Consider the following 24,823-nt stretch of genomic DNA (forward strand, 5'->3'; position numbering starts at 1 on the left):
ATCATGTGGCCGCGTTCTTCGGCTTTTTTCTAGGGGTGTAAACAAAATGTTACGCTTATCCTATATTTCATACATAAATGTAATGCCGTTCCCAAATGTATGACCGCTCAACTCTGTAGCGTTCAGTCATCCGGTGCACTATCATAACGACCATAATGAAACAATTAAAGGAACGGCATATCTCACATACACGTAGAGATATGTGCAGATCAGTTGCGTTCGTTGAAGATAAGTGTGGTACCACATGGGGCACCCAGTTTTAATGGGTTGCAAACATGGTGAGACTGTCAGAAAAAGGTTTCCTTGCCTGAATCAAGTTAGCAGATTTACAGGCTGCCCCCAAACGGGTGCGTTTATATTGAATGGCAGCTAGGAACTTGTTAAGCAGGACTTATTAACACCCGTGCGTTAATTCTCTCAGGAACTGCGCCTCTGCGCAACAGCCACGACTCTCCGGCAGCAAAATCATTCGGAATAACAGTCCTCACTTGCATGCAGTCACTCACCTTTGAGATTTCAATAGTGCTGTTATGCGTTACATTCGAACGGGAACGACTATTCGGCGTCCTACAGTATATAAATACCACTTGCGTAAATAAATAAAAGATGGTTTTGCCTGCTATGAATATTATTTCTGTGAATGAGAGTTTTATGTGCAGTATTCACTAATAAGTGTGTTTGTTACTGCAAATACGTGCGCTTATTCCGGTCGGGAGTTCTCACTTTTTCAATTAGTGCATTTAGAATGTTTGTTATTTTTTCCCTTACACATATATATCGTGAATATATACGTCTATGTACCCTTTGATTTATTTTGCTTAAAAATACATTCGCCATTCTTCGCGCCACGCAGTTCATAAACCTGGTTTATTTCACTCTAATATTGTTTTCTTCGATCATTGTCCCTGATCAATATCCACCAACAAGAAGCGCGCGTAAAATGACACGATATCAACAATAAAATGTTCTTACGTAGCTTCATGTTGCAGAGATGCCAGTTACTTTTAGAAGACAGTGGTAAAAACAGCAGTTCACTTGGCTAAAAATACATTTGGTACCGGCCGTCAAGAGTCATGGGCGCACCAAAGCAACTAAAACATTAAAGAAATGTACTGCACAGACGTTCTGCGAGAAAAACTAAGCGTCCGCCAGCTTCCGCGTAGCGAACGCGCGTGCGCTGGCAGACGACGCGCTTGACAACGACAGCAAAATTGAAGACGTCGCGTTGTGTAATCCATGCCTCAAATATATATGTTTGGCGAAATGGTGTGAACATAATTTTGCTGTTGAAATAAAGCACTATTTTAAGAGCGTACTATGCGCAATTGGCCTCGGCGCCCGCAGCGAAAGTACGTTGAATATGATGCGGAGCGTGTCTCCGCCCCAATCCAGTTCGCTCGCAGCGTCCTCGCACAATTTTTCCACACGCGGCGCCTCAGCGGGAGAGCGCCGTTCGGCCCACTCGACCATTGTCTAGTACACACTCTACTCTGTGGCGAGTACATGGGCCCTAGACATGGGACGACCAAAGAAGATATGGACACCCGAAGGAGCCGCTCATCTTGAAGTGTGTGGTGCGGCCAAGCGAGAATCTGCGCGTCGGCGGCGAGCCGATTCGGAATACCGTGCCTAGCAGCACTTAGCATTTCCTAGCAGAACTTAGCCTAGCCTAATAAAACCTGCAAGAAAAGCTAGGTCGATCACGGGCTCCGCTGTTTACTCCAGCCTTGCACCACTAGGGCAAGCTGCCCATGTTTTCTTTCTTTCTTTCTTTCTTTTTTTCGTTTCGTGCGCGTCCGCCGAGGTGGTTCGTTGTGCGAAAATCGCACAGTCAGTGGGATCGGTTTTTGACGTTTTCCAAAAGAGACAAAAAAATATGGGGTTTTACGTGCCAAAACCACGATCTGATTATGAGGTACGCCGTAGTGAGGGACTCCGGAAATTCGGACCACCTGGGGTTCTTTAACGTGCACATAAATCTAAGTACACGGGTGTTTTCGCATTTCGCCCACATCGAAATGCGGCCGCCGCGGCCGGGATTAGATCCCGCGACCTCGTGCTTAGCAGCCCAACACCATGGCCACTAAGCAACCACGGCGGGTTTCCAAAGAGACAAATGTGGGTGCCAGCTGGCAATGCGCCGCGACATATGGCAGCCGTCAGATGCCGACAAAACCTGCGGAGTTCATTAGCGCTTTTCTAGAAAACTCGAGCTGCTGCCGCGGCAATGTCAATTGCTGCTTTCATGCTGGACGATATTAATACAGAGCGCGAACACAGGAGGCAACCGCCGGGACGAGTGCGGTCAAGTTCGCGTTAGTATAATGAAAACAGCACGTGATACGTATATGCAGCCCTCTACTGACACGTTGCATTACATAGCGTGAACTGTGTGAACTGAGGTTGGCTATACTGTATGCTGTTGTCACGCAGTAGTGGCGGTGAACACACATCAAAACTGTGTATGACGAAACTAACTTTATTGGGCGAGCTTGTGTCCACAAAAGCAAGTTACACTCAATGCACAAGGACAGCGGCGAACGCAGGCGATCGTCGAAATTGATCTGCGAGTCAATTGCGTCGGCTTTTATAGATGCGTCATCGAAGGTTCCAGAGTGACTGCTGGTGCCCGCGTGTCTTCCAGAAAGTACTACACAATTTGCGTCGCTCATGCAATCAGATTACACAAGCTTTGGTGACAACGGATAGAACCATCGATAACATTCGCGTAAGTTCCAATCATGCAGGCGCGTCTAGCGCTGAGCGATAATTGTAAGTAGTTAGTGGGTACAATGGCACTCTCCGAGAAAAGGAGAAATAAGTACACGTGTCACTATGATGTGCGTCGGTGCTGTGCGTGTCGACGCTACGTTGTGACGACGGCTCAGAATGGAGCCGCGTGTGCAACAACAAAAAAACACCGCATATCCACGGGGTGAATGATGATGAGTGGGCGAAGCTCCGGAGGGAATCACCGGTAAACCGTGAATCTTCCGTGTAATTCGCCCAGTCTCGCCGCACTAAATCGAACGATTGACTTCCACCAATGACACGCGCCATATGTGACGTCATTCCTATTTTATAACAGCGCCCTTCATTATAATTGCACCATCTCCCGCTTAAGGGGACGCTAGCACAAACGCGTTAGAAACGTGCAGTACTCTCTAGTAAGGGGGAGAGGCCACAGCGTCTTACGCAGCCGTTTACACATGCCGGAACGTGCACCGCGTTAGCCGACGCCATCAGCGTTTATGAATACGGGGGTAAGGCGGAGAGGCCACAGCGTCTTACACCAGCTTCTCACACGGGCCGTAATGCGCTAGCACAAACGCGTTAGAAACGCGCAGTCTTTCTTTAATGTTGGGTATTTATTGCCATCGTGGTGCGTGTGTCCATGTGCGCTTCGTGGCGTAGTGTTCGATGGAGTATTTGAGTAGCGTTAAAAGGAAAAAATTGTACAAAGATGTTTGTGACGTGGTGTTTCCCGTGCCCTTGTACAGGGCCGTATACTCTGGAGGCCCAGGTGGAAATGTTTTAAAGAGAGTTAAAAAAATGCAGGTGTCGCCGGGAACCAAAACCTTTTTTTTTTTTCATGTTACACACTGGAACTTTAACTGTTAAGTCTTTTCTAGAGGAAAGGGGTTTCTCTCTACCTTGGGGTTCCCACTGCCTCATATGCAAGCAGCTTGAGACAATAGACCATGTTTTTCTTCACTGCTGGGAAGAGGTATATTTTTGGGATGTGCTACAAAGAACCATTAAAAAAATGTGGTTGATCCCTCTTATATAGGAATCGGTATAGAACACGAAAGTGAAACGTGTCTTCACAGAAGTAGTGTAATGTTTATTGTACATTGATATATAATGTCTATTGGTGTTTTGTGGCTAAAGCGCCCTTAGGCGTTGATGCACCCACGCTGACGCCTGGTGGCGCGTCTCCTCCATCACGACTACCAACGTCGATGACCATGAGCAACCGTCGTGCATATGGAAGCTGCACTACGCTGCACACGCTAGCACAACGCGAAAGACGAAGCACGTAACTGACACACTAATACAACGCGCAAGACAAAGCACGTAACTGAATCGTCACCGAGTCAAATCAGCGCGTACAGCGCGTCGTAATTGCAGCCTCCGCGATCAACTTCAGAAACATTTTCAGAGCTAATTGCGGAGGCCACGCTCCGCTGTGCTGAGTACGGTGAACGTCACCTAGGTGGCGTTGGTAGTGCTTCTTGATGCCAGCGTCCCTTCGAATGCTGGCATCGAGGCGTCGTAGTGCTGAGACCACCGAAGCGTTCACTGTCGGTGCGCGTTAGTGTCATAATGCAGTACTTCTCTTTTCTGCTCGTAGGCGGCGGCACCGCCCCGAGCAAGAGCGCGGGTACACGGAGGAGTGTTAGATATATAAGGCGCGTCTGTGTAGCTCTCTGCAAATGCGTTTGTGGCGCAATGGGTTAAACGCTCGGCGATCTATCGTCGCGGACCGAGAGGTCGTGGGTTCGATTTCCAAATTTTGCATGTTTGTGGAACTTTTTCTTCTGGTTTCTTTCTTTGTATTATGTTCGTGTATGTTCGTGTGACGTATTTCCGTGACGGAAATACGTCACACGAACATACACGAACGTATGTCCGGGGTCCACCAAGACTTCACTGACGTATTTCCGTGACGGAAATACGTCACACGAACATACACGAACTTCACTGACGTATTTCCGTGACGGAAATACGTCAGTGAAGTCTTGGTGGACCCCGGCATAAAACACTTTCGTGTTAAAAAGAATTACCGCTCGACTCTTACGGGATCAGGTACCTGCCAACAGATAATGAGGATGGTTTTCCGTTTGACCAGATTATGCTGATGAGCCTCCACAGTATATGGCGCTCCAGAATGGCTGGCAATTTTTGTGACCCAGACGCAAGACCAGCACGCATGTACTTCCGCGAAAGTGTGCACAGGTTTCTTGAGATATTGAAAGCACAAACAGATGTTCCTGAGTGGCTGTCGAGGCCTTTGGTAGTGCTCAGGGAATTTTAAAATAACAACACTTGGCCGCAGTGGCATTTTGGCCACTTGAGCGATCTGGCGTACTGTCTATTGTTGTGTGTTCATTTCTTGTACTGTTTCGAAGCCCGGCAATAAAGAAAAAAAAAAGCTTCGTGGCGTAGTGGTTAGCGCCGCGCGTTCGGAAGCGAGGGGTCCCTGGTTCGATTCCGCTACGGACACAACTTCCGGATTTTTTTTTCTCATAAAAGTAGACGTGGCTACCTACTACGACGACGACGACTACTACTACTACATACTACAGAGGAGGGACAGACCCACACCCTAAGGAGCTTCGCCCCTAAACATTGGAGGACGCTTAAGCTCCTCCTTTAAGAGTGGAACGCGAATAGAGTTATCGGACCCGGAACGCGAATAGAGTTATCGGACCCCGTTCGCATCGCTTTTTTGTTTCAGTGGGCTTCACCGCAACACAACGTGGGAAAGCCAGCTCAGGCCTGGCCGGCGTCTCCAATACCTCAGCCAAGCTCCGGCCGGTGAAAGGGCGTCCGGTGTCGAACTTGCACCACCTCCTGTAACCATGCGCATTGTCGCATTATCATGTACACGTGCGCACTTGATGCTCCTAGTGCGCATGTCATGTTTTGTATCGGCCCTTATTTAAGCAGGGCCTTATCTCAGAATAAACACATTTTGTTCCCTGCATCACGCCCGTCTACATGGTGTCAGAAGTGGTAGCACCACTACCCGGGTTAGGCGATGCATTTTGCTAGCCCAATACACCTATGTCGGCCCCAGCAGCCTCAACCGCCACGGCGTCAGTAGAGCGTGCAAAGCAAACAAGTATGGACATCAACGCTTCTTCCCCCGCCAAAGATACTGGACACTACGGGTGACATTTTCTATAACTGGATCACCTGGAAAAGTGAGTTCGCTCTGTTTTCTACGGCGACAGGATTGAAACAGCAGCCTAATGAAGTTCAGGCCGCGACATTTCTTGGGATAATTGGTGAAGAAGCAAGGCGGGCGTTCTATACCTTTACCTTTGACGATGAGGCAGAGAAGCAAGACGTGGAAAAGCTCATGGAAAAGTTCGAGGCTCACTACAAGCCAGCGACGAACTTATATTCAACGAATTTCGTTTTGGCTCCCGAGACCAGCGCGAGGGCGAGTCTTTCAACGAGTGGTTGACCGACCTTAGAATTCTAGCTCACCAGTGCGAATTTGGAGCGCTAGAGAACAGACTATTGCGTAGTCGCTTAATCCTGGGAATCAGAGATGAAGACTTTCAGCAAAGACTTCTGTCGGAAAATCCATCCTATGCCAAAACAGTGGAAATGTGCAGAGCTAGAGAAGAAGGTAAAACCCGTTTTCACGAAATCTAGGAGGCAGCAGTGAGTACAGCATATGAGGCCAGCATACGTGCTGTGAAGATGATGATCTCGGCAGTTGCCGAAACTGTGGTTTCCTAGAACACGGAAAAGCGAAGTGCCCTGCTCAAGGCAAACGCTGTAACAAGTGTGGCTGCCGAAATCACTTCGCGAGGGTGTGTCGCAAACAACTATATAGTGAAACCGAGGGGCCAAGGACGCAACATACAGCAAGCAGGTCGAGATAGCAGAGGACGAGCATTATTTCCTTCAAATGCTGCAAGTCAATGCTATTGATGAGCACGACCCCTGGTCGGCAACTATTCACGTGGCAGGGAACCCCGATTTCGTGCAAGATTGATACCGGCGCCAACTGTTGCGTCATGTCCAAAGCTACGCTCAGAAGCATAACTACAGAGCCAGCACTAAAATCCCTATATAAGAAAAGTACCGCCATCTACTCTTTCCTCCGCCGCCTCCTCTCCTAAAGCGCTTGCTTTTTTTTTTCTTTACTTTTTGCTTGCGAAAGCCAAGTCGACGGTGGCGCACCTAGAAAGTCCACGTTGAAGCTTTCAGGCCGGGCGCGCGCCGCTGCCGCCGCCAGCGACTGCGGCTGCGTAGAGGACTTTCAACATGGCTCTGAGGCGGAAAAAAAGAAAATATAAAGAAGTGAAAAGCGCGCGCTATCATCGTCCAATCGGAGATACGGGAGAGAGAGAAGCGGCGTTTATCAAAGGATGGCGGTACTTTTCTTATATAGGGATTTTAGCGAGCACAAGATTGCTGCTCTACGCTGTGGTCATTTTTTGGACATAAGGAAACAGCACAAAAAAAAAAATAAATTAAGCTTCAGATTCTTAGTTCAGCGAAATCTACGACGGCATTATTCTTTATCGTGAAACAAGCTGTTCCTGTTACAATAAGTGACAAAGTCGCTGAACGCTTAAGCATGATTTGCCGCATAAACACCGTGGACACCTTGAAGGCTGATGAACTAATACAAGGATTTGAAGACGTTTTCCAGGGCCTGGGAGAAATCAAAGACGTCTCTCACCACATGGAACTGAAACCTGAAGCCCGAGGCACGGTCAAACCGGCAAGACGAATTGCCATTCAAGAACGCGTCAGAACCGAGCTAGACAAGATGGAGCGTGACGGAGTCATCGAAAAGGTAACAGAGCCCACCTCCTGGTCTAGCCACATGGTTGTAGTAGTAAAGAAAGAAAAAGTACGCATATATCTAGACCCCTCAGACTTAAACAAGGCGCTTCTCGGAGAGAATTATCATATGCCGACGTTGGAGGATATTCTACCGCGACTGCATGGAGCGAAATTTTTTTCTATCCTTGATGCATCGTCAGGGTTCTGGCAGATAAAGCTAGACGAGCCGAGCTCGCTACTGTGTACTATGAGCACGCCCTATGGTCGATACAGATTTCTGCGCATGCCTTTCGGCGTCGCGTCCGCGCCGGAAGTTTTTCAGCGAGTGATGCCCCAAGTACTAGAGGGCTTGAGAGGCGTTGCTGTAGTAATGGACGACATCCTGGTGTGGGGACAGTCGCGAGAGCAACGCGACAGCAATTTGCTAGCCTTGCTTGCACGATGTAGAGAACACAATTTGAAGCTCAATAAGAAAAAGTGCAATTTTCTGCAGCCTCGAGTCCGCTATATGGGCCACATTCTAACTCCAGAAGGCCTGTCTATGGACACCGGCAGAGTGGAAGCCATCATGCAGGTGAAGCCACCTCAAAACCGTAAGGAACTTCAAGTTTTTTTCGGCATGATCAACTTCGTGGCGCGTTTTGTCCCCAACATGTCCACCTTGTCAGCGCCTCTTCGCGATCTGTTGAAAAAAAATCGCAGCATATCCACGGGGTGAATGATGAGTGGGCGAAGCTCCGGAGGGAATCATCGGATCTCCCGCTTAAGGGGACGCTAGCACAAACGCGTTAGAAACGTGCAGTACTCTCTAGTAAGGGGGAGCGGCCACAGCGTCTTACGCAGCCATTTACACATGCCGGAACGTGCACCGCGTTTGCCGACGCCATCACATGACTGCTGAGAGAGTATACCCCCCGTATTCATAAACGCTCCTCGACTTGAACTTGACTTGCCACCGCTTTGGGCAGCGCGTTCGAAACGCGTTGAAGGTAAGGCGGAGAGACCACAGCGTCTTACACCAGCTTCTTACACGGGCCGTAACGCGCTAGCACAAACCCGTTAGAAACGCGCTAGAAACGCGGCCCTTCGTTAATGTTGGGTATTTATTGCCATCGTGGTGCGTGTGTCCACGTCCGCTTCGTGGCGTAGTGGGCTAACGCCGCGCGCTCGGAAGCGAGGGGTCCCTGGTTCGATTCCGCGCTACGGACACAACTTCGGAATTTTTTTTCTCATTTTTCTCAGACTGGTTACACACTACTGGTTACACACTACTACTACGACGACGGGGACGGAACGGGTGCCGCTATAAGGAGCTTCGCCCATAAAAGCACAACGCCTGGGTCTGGACAGACCGGCAAGATGAAAGCTTTCGTCAGCTTCGGACAACCCCCACACAGGCACCAGTCCTAGCCTATTTTAACCAAGAAAAACCGTCCACCTTGTCAGTAGACGCTAGCCAGCACGGAGTAGGAGCCGTTCTTCTGCAGGAAGGGCAACCGACTCATCGCGTTCGCTAACAGAAGCACAGCAACGCCCAGATCGAAAAAGAAACACTAGCAATTGTTCATGGTTGCACGAAATTTCAAGATTACATCTTTGGGCAGCGTGAGGTTATCGTCGAGTCGGATCACAGACCTCTAGAATCGATATTCAGAAAGCCACTATGTGAATGCCCAATACGCCTGCAACGCATGAGGCTGGTCTTGCAAAGATTTCCTATCAAAGTAGCGTACAAACAAGGCAGATAGCTGTTTTTAGCGGACGCGCTTTCTAGATTTCCAAGTCATACTAAACTAAGCGATGAGACAGAAGAATTTCAAATAAACGTTATTTATTCGCTTCCTGTGTCAAACCAGCAGCTCGAGTAGTATTCGGAACGAAACCAACAAAGACACTGTCATGGCCGAACTACGCACCTACTAGAGCACAGAATGGCCGGAAACAAAGAACGAAGTGTCGCACGCCCTGCGTCCTTATTGGCACTACCGCGACGAGCTACACATCAAGGAAGGACTACTACTCAGGAGCGACAAAATCGTCATCCCTCCAGCCAAGAGGCCAGAGGTTCTCCGCTTGCAACACGCCGCACATCGGGGAGAATAAAAAATGAAGATGCGAGTCAGGGAGGTAATGTTTCGGCCCGGCATTAACGCCGACATCTCAGTTCTAGCTAAGTCATTTGCAGCTTGCGAAAAGTACAAGCACAGAAACAGTAGACTGCCCATGCTGAGCTACGAGATACCAAATCTGCCACGGCAAGTCGTTGGGCTTGATATTTTCTACCACGATGGCCAGTCGTACCTAATCCTCGTGGATTTCTACTCGTTTTTTTTTTCGAGATTCAAAAGCTGCGTCAATTAACAGCGGCATCAGTAAAAAAAATTGCCCGCCAATCTACCCTGTGAAGGTGGTTGGAAAGCGAAGCTTTTTACGCCACCCTCACGGTGACTGTGGCGCACTTGATATTTCACACACTACAACGTAACTTTAACCACGGCCTTTATTATTATTTACTTCACAACAATGTTCACTACTGCTTTATGATCGGTGTGATATACACTCAAATTTTCAGTTTTCACTGTAGTTACATTCTTTGCCAAGGTTAAATCCATGCACGTTCCGCGAATGCACGTTCTGCCGTCTTTACTTTCCGTGGTCTGCCCATAGTGGGGTAGTCTAGAAAATGAACCGAAGCAGTTACTAGGCTGGAAGGGTTTCGAATGACGTCAACCCTCTTTCAAGCAGCTGCATAAGCTTTGCAACAGCTGCAATCTAATCTTACGGACCGCGCCGAGCCTGTTTCCGTTGTTTGCCCGCAGCCCTTATCATCCATCATGTTGGCTCATCACTTTGAAGCTTGTTTTTGTGGTTTTTCTTGCGAAAACGAGTGCTTAGTTGTACGCTGAATGCCTGAATTCAAGTAAGTTATACTGCTATACCTGCAATTGTTAGCGGTTCGTCGGGATCGTTTTTTTGCTTACAACGACGGACACGACAGAACCCTTGGCTGGTAGAGGTACAAACCTTCGCTTTAAAAATGTCACAGTTTCGCCCTAAGGGCGAAGCAATGAATGCGATAGCAACACAGCAATGCCATACGAAGTAAGGTGAGCGGCTTTGGTAGCAATATGAATTGTAGTAAACATGAGCTGATTAAGTAAGCAGGTGTGCTGCGGCGTAAGTAGACCGACATGAAGAGAGACTCGATGACCACGAGAAGGCGCGTGTGAAACGGTGGTGTTGATGAGAAGCGCTTCCCGTGGGCAGCGCGTGCGAAGGGACACACCTGTAGCGCTGCACTGCCGATCCGGGCAGCATTGCATGTGTAGCGTGCGTTGGAAAATGTGGCCCGACTATTACTAACTGAATGAACAAGCGTGGTGTGAGCGCGCACAAACAAACATGAATAGATCACACTGAATGACTGCAGACAACGACTGTCAAAACGCTGGCAGCAAGCGCATACGCCGCAGCGGGCGAAGGTACGTGCGGTCTATCGCTTCAACGGAAACTGAGCGGCGAATGCACAGCGCATAGAAAGGTCAGAGCCGTGTGGAGATAAGAGACGGTGCGGGCGAGCGACGAGCGCGGTTGTTGGCAGAGTAGAAGTGCGCCCCCCCCGCTCCCTCCGGCGCTGGCTTCCCGCTTCCTTGCTTGTGCGTGGGAGATTGAGTGCGTTCGCTCTCCGTGATAGCGCGCGTCCCCGCACGCGTCCGCTCGGGCATACGGCGCGCGGCGAAGATTTTATCTATACGGAACCTCACGGCGACGGCGACGGCAGAAATACGGTTGAAGTGTCCATATAATTGCTATCACAATAAAAAAACGCGTGCATGCCCGTCTACGCGACTCATGGAATTCCTGCAAAGCTGTGCACGGATAATGGCCCACCATTCAACAGTGCATGCTTCCGATCTTTTAATGCACAGCTCGGAACCACCCACGTAACCTCAAGCCCGTACTATCTACGCAGCAACGGCATGGCAGAGCGCGCCGTGCAGGAGGCGCTTTGATGGAGTGGCGAAATATGCCAAGGGACGAACAACTGTAGTCACCCGCTCAGAGGTTGATGGGCCGCCAAACAAGAACGCAACTGCCAGTTCTCTCCAGCCACCTGGAACCTCGGACTGTGTCGCCTCAATCGTTCGTAATCGTCTCAGTGAAATAAGAGATAAGCAACGAATCTTCTACAACAGGACGGCAAAACATCTACCCCAGCTTCACAGTGGTTCTCCAGTATCAGTGTACGACACCATACGCCGACACTGGTCTCCGGCTGTGGTCGTAGGTCCAGCAGGCCAACCACGGCCATACACCTTAATTACAGACAGCGGACAACAGCTGCGACGCACCAGAGAACATCTGAGTTCCAGAGCAGTGCAACCTGCGTCCTCCCCTGGAACGACTGCTTCCGCGGAACCAGCATTACAGCCTCGCCAGGAGATGGAACGGCCACCTCAGGACGTCCTTCGTAGAAGTAACCGCTCGCGCAGAGCGCTACAACGGTATCCCCTGCCAGAGAAACCAGTATGATAGTTCCCTGTCATAGAAATTGTTTTGTGTCTGTTTTCTGTATTTCGAAAAGAAGGAAGATGTAACCATGCGCATTGTCGCATTATCATGTACACGTGCGCACTTGATGCTCCTAGCACGCATGTCATGTTTTGTATCGGCCCTTATTTAAGCAGGGCCTTATCTCAGAATAAACACACTTTGTTCCCTGCATCACGCCCGTCTACACCTCCCACCACTACCACCACTCAGACATGGTCCAATCTGCTCTTCGGTGTGACTGTAGTACATCGTGACCACTTTACTGGTGAACGCTCTTCGTGTACCTTGAACACTACAATGCCACGAAGCCACATAGCTTTGTGACACTGTAGCGAACAAGCGTTCAAATGTCCTGCCGCATCGATCGATGCCCCAGTCACACGGGCGCTTTCGATCGCGGCTGAGCCACATCCGGATTGAGTGCGGCTACACGGGCATTTCTTCTGATCGTGATTTCGCTCCTTCGAATCCATTCAATCGTGATCGAGCTTCTTCACCGCGATTGCAGATGTGAATCGTCTGCATTTTTTTAAATAGCCTATTAGCGGCGAGAAGTTGGAGTGGCGCCCTCTACGAGTGACGTCACGGCCTGGACGGCGCTCGCTCGGCTGCTGCGCGCGCTCGTTCCCTTCGTGCATGCTTGGGGTATTGGTGGCTCGAGCCGTACTTATTGAAGGATATGCGGGCTTCTTTTTACTGTCATGCCTGAACGGCATTTTCTTCTTCAAAACCGCGAGTCGGGAAAATTTGCGGCGTGGATATCGCCAGGTATGTAGCATTGAAGGGGTCTACTGGTTTTGCAATGCGTATATGCGCAGTGTCTGTCCATAAACTTTGCGTAAAAATAATGTCTGCAATTTCAACACATAAGTTGTGTTATGATGCTCCGCAACACACCTAACATTCCCTTAGTACTTCGCTATGAGAGACATTGCATTTTATAAGGAAGAAAAATCTTGGTATTGGTATTTGATGTCAACGTTATAAATGCGTGTTAGAGGGAAACTGCACAGCGAATCTTTTAAGAAGATTCTTATTACTATGGCTACGTTATTAATGCGTAAAAGGAAGAGTTAGGCGCGCATTTTGCATGAAAACGTTTGCTAATACTTTCACCGTTCTCTGAAACAGGCACCCAGAAAACGCATTGCTCATGGCTATTAACACGACGGCGCGTAACGTATAGTATGTATACACTTCACGAATACCATAACAGCAATCATCTGAACGATCAGTTTCGTGGTTAAGATCGCGAGCTTATCAATTGCACGCGAGAAAATATTTCATAGTGACCCTCAGTTGCCTTTATCGACATCATCAGCACAGCCCTTACGCAACTAAATCTACCGACTGTGGTTATGGCGAGGTACGCATTTTTCGCAAACCCATCAGTTCACTAAAACTTCGAATTGAAACCATGAAGCAGTTCTTTAAGCGCCAATTGCAATGCCTAAGGTATGTCTCGAGGCTATACAGCTCAGCTTAGGCTGCGCTGAAGAGGAAAATTCAAACGCCTGCTGCCTCACCATGTCTCGATCGTGCGTTGTCTAACTACACAAACTGAGAACTATTCGCTTCGTGAGTACATAAAAGAGAACCTCACATACCCGTGTCATAGAGAAGACACCACAAATTAAGCCTCAAATGAATTCACTTGATTTTTGACCTCCACAGGGGAATAATAATATCTTCAATAAGCCTCATACTGATAATGAATGAGGCTTCGGCTTCTTTCTAGCTGAAGCCATACAGTCCAAAAGGCATATTTAACTAAAAATGTGGGCCGAGCAGCCTGGGTCAGTTCGCCAGACACATTCGTGAAGTCTGTTTTTCAAGAAACAAGCAGCAGTAAATTCCACAAGTGAGTTGAACGTGTAACACAGAACAGTGAATAAATATTGGTATATTCCTTTGCGTATTCTGCAAATTTTGAGAAGCAGATAAAGGATCAAGTGGTGCTGGTTGAATCTATGAATCTAAACTGTAGTGTCAGGTCCTCGTGTTACTGCCGAGCGTTTCTGTGAAGAAATGAAAAATTAGATATTAGACCATGAGCTACTCGTCATAAGCAAGCACGTTTTAATGGGTTAAAATCAAGGTAAATGTAGCAGTCATATGTAGCAGGCATAGTGACATGCTCGTTATTAGTCATGTGCTGTTTATGCTTTTTTGTTAGTCCCTCAATCTGCGAAGTCTAGATCCACGCATGAAAAACACGCAATGGGCTGGTCTTAGCTCCTTCGGCTGGCACTGCAGCGTTGCCCTTGAGAAATAAATTGTCGTCTAGAAATAAGCTTTTTGAATACGTTTGCGCGAATGAAGACATCGTAAAATGTATTTGAGATGACAATCATAAGTATACAAACACAGCGAACAAACGGAAACACTGCAGAAGGCGCTCGGACTACAGGGACCCAATTAGCTTAGCTCGGACAGCGTCCGAACGGCAGCAGACGACAGGCGCGAGTCCGTGCCCTGACGTCACGCGAGCGGCGCTCGCAGCGCCCCTGTAGGTCGTTCTCGGGGCTAATGGCAGATAGCATAATTCTAGTCATTAAGCTGGGTTATTCAGATAGGCGAACATTACTTGCACTAGAAATATCAATTAACAGAAAGCACTAATTACCTTTTTATTTATTTTATGGCTGATATTTTAATTTATGAATTGCAGCCGGTGAGTTCGCAAGGCGATACCCACTTTGGAACATAAGTTTGAATGACAGAAGTTTCGAAATATTCATCCCAAAATATGCGACGTTAATTCCAGTTACTTTTGTGCTTCAATGCATAAAACGGCGGGTTGTTAAAGAAGTGAGTGGAACAATATCGTATTTTTTCGCAAGTTTCACGTCGCATACCTCAAGAACTGTGCGATCATTAGAAGTCGTTCCAAGTGGATACGCCTTGCAAACTCACCGACAATTCGTAAATTGTCATATGTACCGCAAAGTAATTGCTTGAAAACTTAAATAGTGAATTTTTGTTAATTAGTCGATTATGCATTTCAATTTCACGCGCAAGTAATGTCCACCGCTTCGAGCAATCGAGCTAAAAGACTACAATTACGCTACATACCACGGGGGATTTTCAAGAATTCTGTATGGTTTAACATGCAGTTAGCATAACATTGATAACAGTCAGCATATAAAGCTTATGAAATACAGTTTATTTCGTACCATTTACATCTACGTAGAAGCTTTATTGCGATAGCAATTATATGGACACTCCAAGCGGATTTGTGCCGTCGGCGTCGCCGTCTTCTGCGTAACGATAAATCTTCTGCGTAACGAGGAAGTTCTTGCACGTTGTACAAACCCGCGCCACGGTTTCACCTCACTCAGGCGGCGCCGCTAAACTCAACGTTTCACGCATGGCACTACCTACCCGGCGCGAAGTCTTTCATGTGCTACAGTCTTTCACACACGTCGCACGCATATCCAAACGGGTTGTTTACGAAGTCCGTCTCGAAGGTCCGAGTCGCACTGGCGCTTTCGCTAAGTTTCGCCGTATAGTCAGTCAATCGGCGAGCCTTCACGTCATCGACGGCGTCTTGTTGCTGCTGCTGAGATGGTCGGGCACGTCGCTCAGCCTCCTGGCGACACCGCTTTGCTAGACGTTCCTCCCTTTGCTCCGGTGTCTCCGCAGCACGTTTAGCCTTCTTCTGTTCGTTCTTCCTACTCAACCGCTAATTGCCAGGCAACTACTTCGGGATCAGATGAGTTAAGCTTCTCCGCTCTTCTGCGCTGCTGAGCAGCCATGTCGCTCTCCTTCTGCATGACTATACCACACTGGCAAACGCCCAGCGCAAATTATCAAACGCCAGCCGTGCGCCGTGTGACGTCACTCGCGCATGCGCAACAAGGCTCTCCAGGAGCCACGCGAAACTGCTCAACCTCGGCCAGTGTAGCTCACACTACAAAATGTTGCGAGGCGAGAAGGTGCTAAAGACTTTCGACGCTGCTCGACGAGTGTCCCGTTCAGGGGCGGTATTCTGTAAGAGTCTACCTAGTGGACTGTCCATTTCGGCTGTCGCTGATTGGCTGCTGCTTGATGTGTAGGAAGGTGCCAGCCAGTCTCCTTCCTGCACATCAAGCAGAAGCCAATCAGCGACAGCCGAAATGGACAGTCCGCTAGGTAGACCCTTACAGAATATCGCCCCTGATCTCCGAGCCACCGCCAGAGGCACCGGCAACAGTCAGCAACGCCGCGCGCGTTCGGTGCGAACGCGGGCAAAACGCCGCCGGCGTCAACAACAGTTCTGCGCGTTGCTGGTGCTGCTACATGTCCAAATTTATACAGCTGATAAAACTACTATCCTTACTTCGTACAGCTCCCTACTAATTTGCTATCGCAATTGATGCTCCGCCTTTCGGGTGAAACTGCGACACTTTTCTTTTATTCGTGTTTCATAAAGTCTACTATCATCATTTTTTTTTCACGCGGAAGTCATCCTTGCGCCTTTGCATACCAGGGTAGGATGGGAATAAACTTTATATGTCCAACGGTTATGGCTGTTGGTGCCCGGGGCTAGGCTGCCATTTGCATACCATTCATTACGAGTTGACCACGGTAACAAATTTTAGTGTGGGTCCTGTCGCACAAACACCTTTTAGAACGCAGCTCTTAGGCGCCCACTGATGCCCCTCGTAACCGAGCGAACGAGCACAGCGAAGGATGAAAGAGCGAACGCGGATGAAAGACGGCGATAGCGAAGAGAGCGCGAGGGGAAAGCGGAGGAGGAGGGTGCAGCGGAACCATGACGCGGAAAGCGAAGGGTATGACGAAAGCGTGAGAAGCGTAGTGCCGCGCAAGACGTGCTCCGCGGCGACGGTGACGCCAGAGTAGCGCGCGTCGTCTGTTTACCGATGACGCCACCGATACCATATAGGGAAACAAAGCGCTGCATGAGCGCAGGTCTGTCTGCGGCGGCTGCTGTGAATTGCGCCCGCGCGTCACCACACACGCGCTGCCTCTCGTCTTCCAATGCGAGGCAGTCGCGCCACACTTCGTTCCGTTTGCAACGTGCCGCAAGAGACAGATTGTCCGCACCAGTCAATACATCGCGAAATAAAAAAAATTATATAGCCACGATCAAATGTCGCATTAGGGAGTATCGTAATCGCTGGTGATTTCTAATAGCGAAGCTGTTCTAGCCAAGGAGGTTTAAAAAAAAGTTGTCGCAGTTTCACCTTAAAGGCGAAGCATCAATTGCGATAGCAAATTTGTAGAGAGCTATACGGAGTAATGATATTACCTTTATCAGCTGTATAAACTTGGACATGCAGCAGCGCCGGCAACACGCAGAACTGTTGTCGACGCCGTCGGCGTTTTGCCCGCGTTCGCTCAAAATGCGTGCGGCGTTGGTGACTGTTGCCGGAGCCTCTGATATAAATAGGCACTTGGTGCCGCAGCTAAGCGTCGCCTCCCTTCCCTCCCCCTCCCCCACGGCCTCTCGCGCGTCGGAAGAAGGCGCGTTTGCTCTACATATATGATGATTGTAAAGGAGGAAAGAGACGCCTACTTCTGCAGCCCTTAAGCGAGCACGGAGCAGAACGCGCGTTTGTTCTCCGCCGTGCGTTCACTCCCCATGAAAGCGCGCGCCCCTCGCGCCCTTTCACTCGCACATACAGCGTTCGGCGCGCGGCGACGATTTCATCTCCATTGACATAAAATTTGAAAATAACCTAAGGCTTTCTCCTAAGGCTTTCTTTCACTTCTGAAAGCAGTGACAGAAAGGAAGACGTCATACGATATCCGCACGGATAAATTATCCACCTAAAAACAGCACGAAGTCTGAAGAAAGTGCTTCGTATATTCCCCGCTATTTCCTAACGTTATTGCTTGCCTATGGTAAGATGGCGGCGGTCCGGCTTCACCTTTGAGACGGCAGCTCCACTCCAGAATTGCTATCGCAATAAAAATTGCTGGAATGGCAGCACCCGCAGGTTCGCACCAGCACAGGTGAAGCCACAGTTTGCCTATACTTCTACTCTGTGACAGCTGAAATCTGCTAGCAGCTCACGTCTTTGCGGTCAGTTATTGCAAATGGTAGGCTAATTGAAATTAAAAGCTCGAACCTTTCGCTTAAAATATTACCTTGGGCTGTGTATAAATATGATGTGCCATAAAATTTGAAAATAACCTAAGGCTTTCTTCTGAAAGCAGTGACAGAAAGGAAGACGTCATGCGATATCTGCACGGATAAATTATCCACCTAAAAACAGCACGAAGTCTGAAGAAAGTGCTTCGTATATTCCCCGCTATTTCCTAACGTTATTGCTTGCCTATGGTAAGATGGCGGCGGTCCGGCTTCACCTTTGAGACGGCAGCTCCACTCCAGCATTTTTTTAACCTCCTTGGTTCTAGCTAACCGTAAAAAGTTCCGCCTGCCGCAAAACCTCGCCGAGCGGCGTGTGCGTCGCCTCCTCTCCGTGCCGTTCACATGTTGCCTTAACATAATGAGAGGGAAGGAGAGCATGCGCACGGCGCGGGCAATGCTTGGAAGAGGGAAAGAGAAAATGAGAGCGAGATAGAGAGAGAAAGAAATTGTAGCAGCACCAACGAGGCAACGCGCAGAGCTGCTGCCGACGCCGCCCGCGTTCGCGCCGGGAAAACGCGGGCGGCATCGGCAGCAGCTCGGTAGGTTTCGACCAGCCACGCCCCGGCAAGTGTGGAGGCGCAACTTGGCCGTGATGTCACTGGGGAGATAAAGCTCGGAGACGCCGCGACGGCGGCACAACTCTCGTTGACTCTGCGGCAAGTACATGTAGCCTTGACATGGGACGACCAAACAAGATCCGGACACCCAAAGAAAAAAAAAAGCCGCTCATCGTGAAGCGCGCCGCGCGGCCATGCGAGAATCTGCGCGTCGGCGGCGAGCTGATTCGGAATACCGTGCCTAGCCGCGCTTAGCATTTCCTAGCAAAACTTAACCAAACCTAGCAAAACCTCGAGGAAGCTAGGATCACCAGCTCCGCTGGTGATCCTATAAAGCTCTCCAGCCTTGCACCACTAGTGAAAGCTGCCCACGTTTTTTTAGATGCGAAGCATCTTATGCTCGGGGCTATGTCCCTCCCTGAATCCGCCGTGTGGCGTCCACACCCGCACTGCGCTAGAGTCACTGGAAAAATTTCCAGTGACTCTACACTGCGCATGCTCATCCTCCTCCCCCTCCTCTCCTTGTCTCATCTTCTCTCCTCTCGGCATTCCTCCTCTCCTCTCCGACGCTCCACTCCTCTCCGGATTGCGCGACGAATGGCAACACCTGCGGCTCCGCGCGCGATAATGCGAAGCAGCTTAGGTTAGAGACGCGACGGTAGGCGCCCCAGAGGCACCGGCAACAGTCACCAACGCCGCGCGCGTTCGGTGCGAACGCGGGCAAAACGCCGACGGCGTCGACAACAGTTCTGCGCGTTGCTGGTGCTGCTGCATGTCCAAGTTTATACAGCTGATAAAACTACCTTGAGTCGACCCCATGGCTGCTTCGCATACTACTCAGGGTTCCCCTACGGGAAGATGGTGTATTTTTTTCTTGCATTCTTTCATTCAGCCCACGTCACGGGAATGGAACCACGTACCGGCTGACATTACTTCTATCACGAATTGTCGCTTGTTCCGACAAACTCTGTTCGCATTTTGACATTCTAATGGATGTAGCGCATGACCATGTATTTTTGACGCTCTGCCGCGCGTGTGCAACAGAATGAGTAACTACTTGTATATTCTGTGTGTCCGATACAAATATTCAAGTGTGAGTAAAGTCAGCACTGTCCTACCTGCTTTTTCAGTTTTCTTTGTGTGTGCTGGAGCGCTTCAATATCTATCTAGTATCAACAACAACCACCTAGCCCGGCTCGCTATTTTGTTGAACTAGGCTGATTCCGGAGACAATGTAATCGAGGCTGGCCCGATTACGGATACAACGTAATCACAGGTCGCGACTTGAGTGAGGGGGGGGGGGGGGGGTAGGCGATCCTGATACGAGTGCGCAGTGCGTGTCCTCGGGGGTTTGAAACCCGGGCCGATCATGAAGATAGTGCAACAGGAGCACGTATCGTCCGGTCTGTCGGGACGCTATATATACCTCGAGTTTGGCAATCACTCGTTTTCGCTACAAAGTAAAATCACTCATCTTACAATCACAACGTGCAAAAATTGGTTTCAGCACAAGCTTCCAGTGTTGTGATACGTTGTGTTGCATGTTATGATGTAGCATTGTAAATACATGCCCGCCCGTCGGCACTCTCCCACTCCGCGAATTCAAGTAAACTCGTTCAATTGAGTAGATATGTTTTATAGCTTTATCGAACGTCATATAGGTTCGATAAAGCTATAAATAGGATAGCTTTATCGAACCTTACATTCAATGTGAGGCTCTGTGGCCATAGTCTTGTGATTCGTTGTTTTTTTTTCTTGATCCAGTTGTTTAGTATTTGAAAATAACTGATTCTGACAATATCGGGACATCATGTTTACGAATAAAGGAACCTGTCGTTCAGCGCCAGCTCGCGCTGCAGGCAATACAAGCACTTTACAAATGGTAGAAGCGATAATATTTTCGCTGGCATCTCAGCTCTCGGGTTGAACGACCGCATGACGATATTCAGTCTATTACCGTGACATAAAAAAAAAAAAACGCAACGCGCGAACCGATCCGCCTGCTTGTTTAAAGAAGCTTGGTGAGAAACTCCTCTTTCACCGTTTTGTGTGCAACACCTACTGGAACAGTGACACGATGCAGCAGTGTGAGTTAGAGGTGGCGTCTTTCGATATTCTTTTTTGTTGTGTAACCCTCCTGGCTGTAATGGCCGCAAGGGCGGAGCAGGTGTGAAATAAATAAATAAATGTCTAAGGAAGTAATTAAAGTTGTTCATGGATGTTTACATGGTGGCTTAACGGGTGTTTCGGAAAATTTGCTCGAAACTATCTATATATAGGTCAGATGCAATAATCCAGTAGTTTCCTCAGAAGGTAGTAATTAGACAAATAATTATGAAACTTTCCTCAGAAGGTAGTAATTAGACAAATAATTATGAAACTTGAACTAACATTTCAACCAAGCGAGTCAGATTGATCCCAATGGAAGATTTTCCTTCAAACAAGGAAGAAAAAAAACACCTTTTAGTGAGGAAAACGTTGTAGGAAGGAGGAAGGCGACAGGACAGAGCGCACACTAACAACCAAGTTTATTGCTCACATGGTGGGAATATAAGTACAACATGCCCCGCTTCTTTTTCCAGCCCCCCCCCCCCCCCACGCCCCCTTTGATTGTACTTGGACTAATGTAACGAATCCGGACCAATAATCTGCCTAATGTGTCTCTTGCTGATCTCGACGGCCTGTCCTAGCGCTTCTGGAGGGTGGACGTTATTTACGGGTCTCGCTGGATGGATTTCTCGCACTCCATGGGGATGTGCTGAATGGTCTCCGCAAGTTTGCTGCAGCAGACACATGCCTAATCCTGTTTCAAAGATTTGCTTCGGCACGGTTTTTGTCCTTACGCAACCAGCTCGGGCATCAAATAGCAAGACACTGCCCTCTGTGTTATCGTACAAATTTTCCTTTCTAATTTCTATCTTGCCATTCTTGTAAATCTCCGTGATATCTTTTGTTCCCATCCTTCGATTCAAATTCGTTGTCTCACACTGTTTTTGATGACTCCTGGTTGTCTATTTACAGTTTCGATCTTTAGCGCTGGCAAGTTCCTCGTACCACTCCATGCTTATTGTGTCCCTACTAGATATCCACACGCACTCAGCTCCACTTAACGCAGTAACAATATCGCGCCCTCTCGTGAATAAGGGACCCGTAGCAGCTACGAAAGGTCAATCACGTGCTCGTTTTCTTTGAACCTCAATCGAGTGCTCGTTTAATTGCGACCAAGACGAGTAATGCAATGCCAACTTAACCATCTGAGTAATATCCAACAGTTTACGACTGCAAATGATGCTAAGTCGAACGTAGAATAATTTGAACAGGCACAGGGATCTAAATTAACTCTTGTTCTATTTTTGCTGCATATATCAACGACAGTGTTCCCCTACACGGTACAGAAAATACTGCGGTTTATGTCAATGATACGAGTGTATTTCTGTTTGAACAAGATGACAGGAAGTACAAAACATCGCCAATGCACAGCTATCCTAACTAGCCATATGGCTAAACGCAAATCAGTTGCAAATAAACGGTAATAAAGCAAATTAAGTATGTGGCGTTCGGACGAACGATTAAAAGTAATAGCGCTTTATTTCATTTATCACGCCAGCTACCATGCCCGTAAAGCGACAATAAATGTTTTTTATAGTTTTTTTTTTGTATTTGAAGAGAACAAGCTGCAGCCAGAGCGCAGTCTGTTCTGTAGGCATAACGAATATATTTCGTCATGCTTTACTCTTTGGAGTAAAGCTTCGACTATATTACTCCTTGATTGCGATCATTTTCATTATTGCATACTGGTGTGGGGGACGACTACAGAAGCGATTATAATGAAACTTTCTGTACTCCAAAACAGCTGTTCGTGCTATTCAAAAGCTGTCATCTTGTGAAAGCACAATAACTACCTTTTTAGAACACAGGCTAATTGCGAATGTTCCACAATTACATATCTACGTATCTAAACTACTGAGAAGTAATAAACAAAATATTGAACCAAATTTTTAAATCTTTAAACGCGGGAAAGCCACGTGCGAGCTTTACATACTTTTCTTTTATTAGAAGCTATGGTACACGGAGCAGTTTTACACTCCGATATGTAATACATCATTCTTGGAGGAGGTCTGCCTTCATGAACACGGTAGTTGCGCAACATAGTTCTACCAGGACATACGTGAAGACAACGCGATGACGCGCATCATATTCAGTCAAAGAAGCGTTTATTTATATAACGTATACAAATCGACGGATATGTGTGTATACAGAAGGAGGTTAGATAGCAGAACGCTGTACCGGAGCCTCCTGTTACCGAATACAAAAATTTTGTGCGATAATAATGACCGCAACAATACAGCATAGTATATCAGATAATGATACAATAAAGGGAATACACAGAAAATACCAGTAAACGAAATATCATACATGTAATCAAATAACGAAAGGTATACAGCGACAGTAGTCAGCACAACAAAAGCGTTAGGATATTACTTTTAATTACAAGACATTTAAGGTGTTAGTACATAAGAAAGAAAGCTTTTGTTTAAACAGAGCTCGTGATCATGATTGGTTATTCCCTAATCGGATACTGTTCCTGGGCCCAGTCGCTGCAAATGTAGTGGTATGGTTGCCCACAGTTAATGCGTACTGATGGCAAAATAAAATTATTTTCAGAAGCGAGCCTAGTTGGGTTGGAAATTAGATAAATTAAATCTTGCGAGCGCGATCTTGTTTGCTTCGTCTGTGTCCCGTTAAAACTATGCAGCGAAACGTGGCATCGCCGAGCGAGAACCAACCGTGCCAACACGCAACCGTTTTGATGTTCAACCTCGTCGGAGCGGCTAGGCGTCCCTGCACAGCATAGCGGAACGCCCGCCGAGCGTGCGTGAGAGAAGCCGGCAACAGCGCCACCTGCAGTCGCGGTGGAGCTTCCCCGCTCGAGAAACATTTCGGTTTTTTGCGACAACAAGGTGCGCTTGGCTGCGCATCCTCCTGCTGTCGATGCTCTGACACCCACTTTAGCAACCGGCCCCCTGCGCCAGGCCGGCGTGGCCCCACAGGACCCGAAAGAGGCGTAAACACTCACCTTAGCTGCGCGGGCTCCGTCGTAGACGACCTTCGACGACGTCGAGGTTGAGCCGGCGCGAGTCGAACGAGGAAAAAGAGAAGCCCGGCTGGAGTCACTGGGGCGACCTCCTCCTCCGCCCTTTCCCTTGCAACTAGCGTCATCGCGGTGTTTTCCTCTCTCCGTAGCGGCAGCGCTCTTTGCAGATTACGGCATCGTTCGGACCACGCTGCTCATCGTCAATTCTGAACGAACCAAAGCGAACACGCGGAGGGGAGGGGGGATCGCAAGTGCAATGGTGTTGACACTTTCGTGGTCGTGAAGACCAAGTTTGAAGTTTGCCAAGAACCGCGGTGAATTGCGCAGTTTATCACATGCTCGCCCGTTTCTGGAGAACAACGAATGCGTTCATATTGCAGCCCGGAGAATTTCGCGTCCTCAAAGAAAGAAACGATGTAACGATCGAGCGCTCGTCGTGCAGCCATAAATGTGTGCTTCTCAAAATTGTTCTTAGCCCGAAAGACAGTAAGTTACACCTTCCTAGCAGTGGCGCACCGACGGGGGGGGGATTCGGGGGTTGGAACCCCCCCCCCCCCCTGAGGCCGACTTAACCCCCCCCCCCCCTTCTTTTGTTTAACCCCTTTTCATTCCTCACGCATTTGAGTACTGCAACTAAGTTGTAAGACGCGCAATCGTCTGCACACTCGCAAAAAGCGCATTTTTTTGACAATTTCCCGTGCGGAAATCGAAATTAGTGCTGTTTAGATGGTATTGGCAAACTGTCAACCCCCCCCCCCCCCCCCTGGCAGAGATCCTGGGTGCGCTACTGCTTCCTAGAAATGCAACACAACTTCCACAAAAATCTAGCATTGCGCTTTTCAACACAGTGGGCATTACCAACTCAGGGTACTAACAAATGGATAATGTGAGGTTATAGCGTTCACACATCCTGCCCTCGCCAATACTTGAAGAAAAAAGCTTGCATTCTTTTGATCAGTGCTGAATAATCGAAGCATAGCT

The 24,823-nt window shown here is 48.4% G+C and overlaps 1 protein-coding gene across 1 annotated transcript in view; it reads right to left on the reverse strand.

Moving 5' to 3' along the window:
• Positions 1–23,935, reverse strand: part of LOC119465143 (cholinesterase 1-like) — an 84,499-nt gene extending 60,564 nt beyond the window's left edge. The window contains exon 1 of the mRNA XM_037725943.2: positions 23,825–23,935. The gene's annotated coding sequence lies outside the window, so the exon portion shown is untranslated. The remainder of the gene's footprint in view (positions 1–23,824) is intronic.
• Between the last annotated feature and the right edge of the window lie 888 nt (positions 23,936–24,823).

This window comes from Dermacentor silvarum, chromosome 9 (assembly GCF_013339745.2).
Source record: "Dermacentor silvarum isolate Dsil-2018 chromosome 9, BIME_Dsil_1.4, whole genome shotgun sequence".
NCBI classification, from domain to species: Eukaryota; Metazoa; Arthropoda; class Arachnida; order Ixodida; family Ixodidae; genus Dermacentor; species Dermacentor silvarum.